The 8,034-nt window shown below is 51.0% G+C and overlaps 1 pseudogene; it reads left to right on the plus strand.

Annotated features, from left to right (window-relative positions):
- The first annotated feature begins 6,219 nt into the window (after positions 1-6,219).
- Positions 6,220-7,569, plus strand: LOC124648843 (annotated as a pseudogene).
- The last annotated feature ends 465 nt before the right edge of the window (positions 7,570-8,034 follow it).

Consider the following 8,034-nt stretch of genomic DNA (forward strand, 5'->3'; position numbering starts at 1 on the left):
TTTGTAGGCCCTAATTTTATGGAGGCTAAATCATGGCGTCCGTTTTGGTTCATTTTTTCATGGAGTTGTACCGGCCGCGTATTAATAGTAGGGACGAGTAATTATTTAGGGGATGTGTGGGAGAAATATCCCTGCCTTGCGTCATCTTTTTTCTGGAGCTGTACCGGATGGGGCTGGCTTTACCAATCAAGGGGTATGCATCTGACTTACCCAGTTAGTTATGATACACGAAGGTAGGGTAGGTCCTAGTTTTATGGAGCATAAATCATGCGTATGTTCGAGCTTCCTTGTAAACAAGGGGCAATGGATGGAAAGTAAAAAGTAGCGGGAAGCAACCACCAGGCGTTGATAAATGTGACATGTATGGCAACTATTCGCCTCGTTTAGTGGTGAAATCCGTGACGAGAGGGAGAAAATAAGGAGAAATGCATTGGCAATACTAATTTCTTGCCTTGGTAGCAAGCATGCACGTCTTTATCTCCTGGAGCTGTACCGGCCCGGGTTGGCTTAACAAATCACGGGATGTACGCCCTAGTTTTATGGAGAGTAGATCATGTGTCTGTTCGAGTTTCCTTGTAAACAAGAGGGCAGTGGATGGAAAGGAAAAAAAGGTAGCGGCAAGCAACCAGACGTAGATGAAAAAAGTGGCGCCGGGTTTCAAATTTCGAACGAAAACATTGGCCCCCATCGCCGTGGCTATAAATACCAGGAGAGGTGGAAGAGACCGCGTGCGGCTGGCGCGTGCGACCGACTTAGACTTTGACTCTTGCTCGTCGAGGAGAGGAGACCGAGCGACATGGCCGGAGATGCTCGTCGAGGAGAGGAGACTGAGCGCCATGGCCGGAGATGCCAGGAGAGGAGACTGAGCGCCATGGCCGAAGAGGAGATGGCACTCTACTTGGAGATGAGATAACTAGGTACGGTGTGATCTTGTCATCCTAATGGGATTTTTAATTGCGTAGAGATAGGCGCCGGATGGTTGGATCTCTAATGCTTGGTTTACACATTGGACGCAGGAGTAGGTGTGTCGCGGGGATCATCGTCGGGGCAGCACTCGAGGCCGGTCACTTGGTGCCGGAGGCCGGCCAGAGGCTATCACTGTCCTCGGATTCACCAGGTAATTCGTTCGCTCATTAGGTTCCGTTGTGCCGAATCTGCTCACCAACAATGCTAGTCTAGTATATATAGGCCGGGCAAGAAAGCAAGCAATGCGCGCATCTGAAGGAAGCAGATGGTATATGGCGTGAGCCAACGATGCGACAATTAGAGCACGCATCCCTCAATTTGGCTCCACACCCTATAATAATAAATCAGCGCGCACGATCGAATGGATTCCGCGCGTCCCCATGGTCCAGCTCGTTCCGTGGCCCGCCGATCCTTTCACCACCGGCGTCGCCTCGTCGGCGTCGGCGTGCGCGAGGAAAAGCTGCCGCCTGCTCCCGCGTGCTGCAAGGTCAGCTTTTTTTGCTTCCCAAATGAAACCTACTCCTCCTCCCGTGTCACTCCGGGCATAAAACCCGATACCCGAATCCCGAACCCGAAATTCCCGAACCCGAACCCGTGCCAAAGCCTTGTACTGAGAGGGAATGCTTCTCGTGCATCCAAAACCTTGAGCCAAAATCTATGCCATTTGTGTCCACCATAACTACCTACTATGTGGTATTTTCTGCCATTCCAAGTAAATACTTCATGTGCTACCTTTAAACAATTCAAAACTTTATTACTCCTTATTTGTGTCAATGTTTTATAGCTCATGAGGAAGTATGTGGTGTTTTATCTTTCAATCTTGTTGGGCAGACTTTCACCAATAGACTAGTGGCATATACATCCGCTTATCCAATAATTTTGCAAAAAGAGCTGGCAACGGGGTGCCCAACCCCAATTAACTAACTTTCATTAATAATTATCTTGACATGTTTTGCCCTGATTTATCAGTAAGCAACTTAATTTTGCAATAGACACTCCTCCATGGTATGTGAAATGTTGGAAGGCACCCTAGGATTCGGTTAGCCATGGCTTGTGAAAGCAAAAGGTTGGGAGGAGTGTCATCTATAAATAAAACTAAAATACATGTGTAAACAAAAGAGAAGAGGGATGATCTACCTTGCTGGTAGAGATAACGTCCTTCATGGGAGCCGCTCTTTGAAAGTCTGTTTGACAAAGGGGTTAGAGTGCCCACTACCATTCGTTGACAACAACAACAAACACCTCTCAAAACTTTATTTTTATGCTCTCTTTATGATTTCAAAACTTGAAAAGCTCTAGCACGTGATTTAATCCCCGCTTCCCTCTGCGAAGGGCCTTTCTTTTACTTTATGTTGAGTCAGTTTACCTACTTCTTTCTATCTTAGAAGCAAACACTTGTGTCAACTGTGTGCATTGATTCTTACATGCTTACTTATTGCACTCATCATATTACTTTGTGTTGACAATTATCCATGAGATATACATGTTGAAAGTTGAAAGCAATTGCTGAAACTTAAATCTTCATTTGTGTTGCTTCAAAACCTTTTACTAAGAATCTATTGCTTTATGAGTTAACTCTTATGCAAGACTTTTTGATGCTTGTCTTGAAAGTACTATTCATGAAAAGTTTTTGCTATATGATTCAGTTGTTTAGTCATTATGTTTTTGTTAGCAAACTATAGACCATTGCTTTGAGTCACTTCATTCATCTCATATGCCTTACAATAGTATTGATCAAGATTATGTTGGTAGCATGTCACTTCAGAAATTATTCTTTTTATCGTTTACCTACTCGAGGGCGAGTAGGAACTAAGCTTGGGGATGCTTGATACGTCTCCAACGTATTTATAATTACTTATGTTCCATGCTAGTTTTATGACAATACCTACATGTTTTATTCACACTTTATAATGTCTTTATGCATTTTCTGGGACTAACCTATTAACAAGATGCCACAGTGTCAGTTCCTGTTTTCTGCTGTTTTTGATTTCGAAAAGTTGGTTTACAAATATTCTCGGAATTGGACGAAACAAAAGCCCACGGCCCTATTTTCCACGGAGTGTTCCAGAAGACCGAAGAAGAGTCGAGGAAGGCCAGCAGGGGGCCCACACCATAGGGCGGCGCGGGGGGCCCCACTGCCGCGCCAAGGTGTGGTGAGGGAGCCCCCTGGCTCCCCCGACGCTGCCCCTTCGCCTATTTATTCCTTCGTCTCCGAAAACCCTAGCACCGAGAGCCAAAATACGAGAACAGTTCCAGAGACGCCGCCGCCGTCAACCCCATCTCGAGGGGGGGGGGGTTCAGAAGATCTCCTCCGGCACCCTGCCGGAGAGGGGAATCATCACCGGATGGCTCTACATCACCATGCCCGCCTCCGGACTGATGCGTGAGTAGTTCATCCTTGGACTATGGGTCCATAACAGTAGCTAGAGGGTTGTCTTCTCCTATTATGCCATCATGTTTAGATCTTGTGAGCTGCCTATCATGATCAAGATCATCTATTTGTAATGCTACATGTTGTGTTTGTTGGGATCCGATGAATATGGAATACTATGTCAAGTTGATTATTGATCTATCATATATGTGTTATTTATGATCTTGCATGCTCTCCGTTGCTAGTAGAGGCTCTGGCCAAGTTGATACTTGTAACTCCAAGAGGGGGTATTTATGCTAGATAGTGGGTTCATGTCTCCATTGAATCTGGGGGAATGACAACAACCCCTAAGGTTGTGGATGTGTCGTTGCCACTAGGGATAAAACATCAATGCTTTGTCTAAGGATATTTGTTTTGTTTACATTACGCACGAGTACTTAATGTAATTGTCCGTTGCTTGCAACTTAATACCGGAAGGGGTGCGGATGCTAACCCGAAGGTGGACTTTTTAGGCATAGATGCATGCTGGATGGCGGTCTATGTTCTTTGTCGTAATGCCCTAAGTAAATCTCATAGTAGTCATCATGATATGTATGTGCATTGTTATGCCCTCTCTATTTGTCAATTGCCCAACTGTAATTTGTTTATCCAACATGTTATTTATCTTATTGGAGAGACACCACTAGTAAACTGTGGACACTGGTCCATTCTTTTACATCTTAAATACAACCTACTGCAATCATTGTTCTCTTTTGTTTTCTGCAAGCAAACATAATTTTCCACACCATACGTTTAATCATTTGTTTTCAGCAAGCCGGTGAGATTGACAACCTCACTGTTAAGTTGGGGAAAAGTAGTTTGATTGTGTTGTGCATGTTCCACGTTGGTGCCAGAATCACTGGTGTTGCGCACTACACTCCTTCACCAACAATCTTCACGTGATCTTCATCTCCTACTGGTTCGATAACCTTGGTTTCTTACTGAGGGAAAAATCGTTGTTGTAGTCATCATACCTTCCTTTTGGGGTTCCCAACGGACGTGTGCTTTACCGTCACAAGCACCGATCTTCCCCAAACTTGTTGAGGATCATGCTCCCCCAGTTGACTTTGTGATCAATGTCCGGCACTACAACAAGGGATACTATCTTGCAGACGATATCTATCCAAAGTGGGCAACACTTGTGAAGACTATCTCAAGCTCCGTCCTCCCGAAGGAGGTGGAGTTTTTCAAGGAACAAGAAGGTTGCCGAAAGGACGTCGAGCGTGCATTTGCTGTCCTCCAGCAGAGATTTGTTGTAGTCCGGTTCCCCGCTATGACTTGGTCCAAAGATCAGATGTGGGAGGTGATAAACTGTTGTGTGTGTTACACAACATGATTATTGAGAATGAGCGAAAGTATCCGGTTCCTCTGAGCGAACAACCTGCACCATATGACAGAGAGGGTCCTCTTGCACAGCCTAATCACCAGGTACCGACATCTCAGGAGATGCGAGAGTCCACAATGCATCAACAACTGCAGGATGATCTAGTGGAGCATATATGGAGGCTTCGAGCCAACACCAACTAGTTTCTGTTTGATCTGTTTCGAAACTTGTTAAATTATTTGCTTACTTTGTTGAACTGTAACGTTTATTTGTAAAAATAAGCCAAATATTTGCAAAATTTATCAAATTCGCCGAACAGTGAATTTATTTGTGAAACTAAGATAAAAACGCCGATCTTCGGGCGTCTACCTGGGGAGACGGCTGAAAGTTCGGCGCTCGCACGCCAAAGTTTCGTTTAGTACGACGCTATTTATCGTCAGATTTGATCGTAGGGAGCGCCATGAAGGTGCTCTAAGCTGATATCTGATTGGTGACGCATGTCACGCTTTCAGAGCTGAGGCATAACCTCGCCCCGAACTTGAGTACTGTCACACTATTGCTCGTTCGTTGTTGCTTGTAATTTGTAAAGCTGTAGACGCAATTACCAGAGTAGCAGACCAGTGAGCACCGCGATTTCAGAGCCCACGACCACCACGATGAGCAGAGCAGCATGGTCCAGAGCTCGATCCATGGCCCGCCGATCCTTTCACCACCGGCGTCGCCTCGTCGGCGTGCTGGAGGAAAAGCTGTTGCGTGCTCCCGCGTGCTGCAAGGTCAGCTTTTTTTGCTTCCCAAATAAAACCTACTCCTCCCCTGTTTTCATCCTCCGCTCGCCGGTATTCCCTGAGCCGACGCGTCGCCATTCCACAAAGTCGTTAGAGCATCTTCACTCGTCTCCCTGAGAAGCCCTCCACAAGCCGTTTTTTACATTCTGACGGCGAAAAACGGCTCAGTCGCGCCCCCAGGTTCTCGTTTTCATCCGGATTTGGGCCTAAATTCATCCGGCGATCCCACGCCATCCCCGGCTCCCCGGGGAACGCTCGGGGACTCCGAATGGAGCAAAACCAATCACCCACGCCCACGTGTCTCCTCTTTCGTCCGGATTTCGCAGGTCATCCTCTTTTTTCCCGAGAAACGCCGCTTTGGACGAAAATTTCACCGGATTTGGGCGTGGGGAGCGTCAACGAGTGGGAATGCTCTTAGCCAGAGACCGGCGACAAAAGGGCAGTGGTGCCACGTCAATGCGTCAGGATAATGAGCATCTGGGGACAAGGGTTGGATCTCGTCTCAACCATAAAATACGAAATTAAATTGAGCCATGTATGCATGTCCTGCCATGAAGAATCATTCAACGAAAATACAGTTCCCAGTCCACTCGTCTAGTCCATTCCGGCGTCTCGCACACCGCCTAGCCGCCACTTCCCGCCTCGCTGTGCTGGATCGCGACAGTCAACCAGCTTCATAAACATCTTCTTCGAGCCTCCACCCGCTGCCGATGCCACACTCTACCGAGCCCAACATGGCACGTTCGTCCAATTTCGTCGCTTCCACGGCCACCGCTCTGCTCCTCCTCCTCCTCCTGTCGTCGCACTCCTGCCGCGCGGCGAGCAGCAGCGGCAAGAACCCGACCGCCGTGGTCCTCCCGGTGCGCAAGGACGGCGTGACGAGTCAGTACGTGACCAGCTTCCGGCAGCGCACTCCGCAGACGCCCGTGACGGCGGTGCTCGACCTGGGCGGCGCCACGCTCTGGGTGGACTGCGACCCCGGGTCGTACGCGTCCTCCTCCTACGCCCGCGTGCCGTGCGCGTCCAAGCCGTGCCGCCTGGCCCGCACGGCCGCCTGCGCCACCAGCTGCGTCGGCGCGCCGTCGCCCGGGTGCCTCAACGACACCTGCGGCGGGTTCCCCGAGAACACCGTCACGCACGTCGCCACCGGCGGCAACCTCATCACCGACGTGCTGTCGGTGCCCACCACCTTCCGCCCGACGCCGGGCCCGCTGGCCGCCGCGCCGGCGTTCCTGTTCGCTTGCGGCGCCAAGTTCCTCACCGAGGGCCTCGCGGCGGGCGCCGCCGGCATGGCGTCGCTCAGCCGCGCCCGCTTCGCGCTCCCCACGCAGCTCGCCGCCACGTTCCGCTTCTCGCCCAAGTTCGCGCTCTGCCTCCCGTCGACCACCTCCGCCGGGGCGGTCGTCTTCGGGGACGCGCCCTACGCGTTCCAGCCCGGGGTGGACCTCTCCGCCGGCTCGCTCCTCTACACGCCCCTCCTCGTCAACAACGTGAGCACCGCGGGGGTGTCCGGCAAGGGGGACAAGTCGACCGAGTACTTCATCGGCGTGACGGCCATCAAGGTGAACGGCCGCGCCGTGCCGCTCAACGCCACGCTCGCCGGGAATCGACAAGCTGGGCGTGGGCGGCACCAAGCTCAGCACGGTGGCGCCATACACCGTGGCCGGAGAGCTCGATCCACAGGGCGGTCACCGACGCGTTCGCGGCGGAGACGGCCATGATCCCTCGCGTGGCCGCCGTGGCGCCGTTCAGGCTCTGCTACGACGGGAGCAAGGTGGGGAGCACCCGCGTCGGTCCGGCCGTGCCCACACTCGAGCTGGTGCTGCAGAACGAGGCCACGTCGTGGGTGGTGTTCGGGGCCAACTCGATGGTGCCAGCCAAGGGCGGCGCGCTCTGCCTCGGCGTGGTGGACGGCGGCGCCGCCCCGCGGACGTCGGTGGTGGTCGGCGGCCACATGATGGAGGACAACCTGCTGGAGTTTGACCTGCAGCGGTCGCGCCTCGGGTTCAGCTCATCCCTGCTCTTCCGGCAGACGACTTGCAACAACTTCCGCCTCGGCTAGGAATGGCTGCAGCCTGTACCTGTATGTAAAGAGATTGAGAAGTGGAGACTCCCCTTGCAGCGTGTCTTGATCTCCCCGGCAACGGCGCCAGAAAATATGCTTGATGGCGTGTATTTCACACGTTCGTTGGGCAACCCCAAGAGGAAGGTATGATGCGCACAGCAAGCAAGTTTTCCCTCAGTAAAGAAACCAAGGTTTATCGAACCAGGAGGAGCCAAGAAGCACGTTGAAGGTTGATGGCGGCGGGATGTAGTGCGGCGCAACACCGGAGATTCCGGCGCCAACGTGGAACCCGCACAACACAACCAAAGTACTTTGCCCCAACGAAACAAGTGAGGTTGTCAATCTCACCGGCTTGCCGTAACAAAGGATTAACCGTATTGTGTGGAAGATGATTGTTTGCAGAGAAAATAGTAAAACAAGTATTGCAGCAGATTTGTATTTCAGTATTAAAGAATGGACCGGGGTCCACAGTTCACTAGAGGTG

Source organism: Lolium rigidum, chromosome 4 (assembly GCF_022539505.1).
Source record: "Lolium rigidum isolate FL_2022 chromosome 4, APGP_CSIRO_Lrig_0.1, whole genome shotgun sequence".
NCBI lineage: Eukaryota > Viridiplantae > Streptophyta > Magnoliopsida > Poales > Poaceae > Lolium > Lolium rigidum.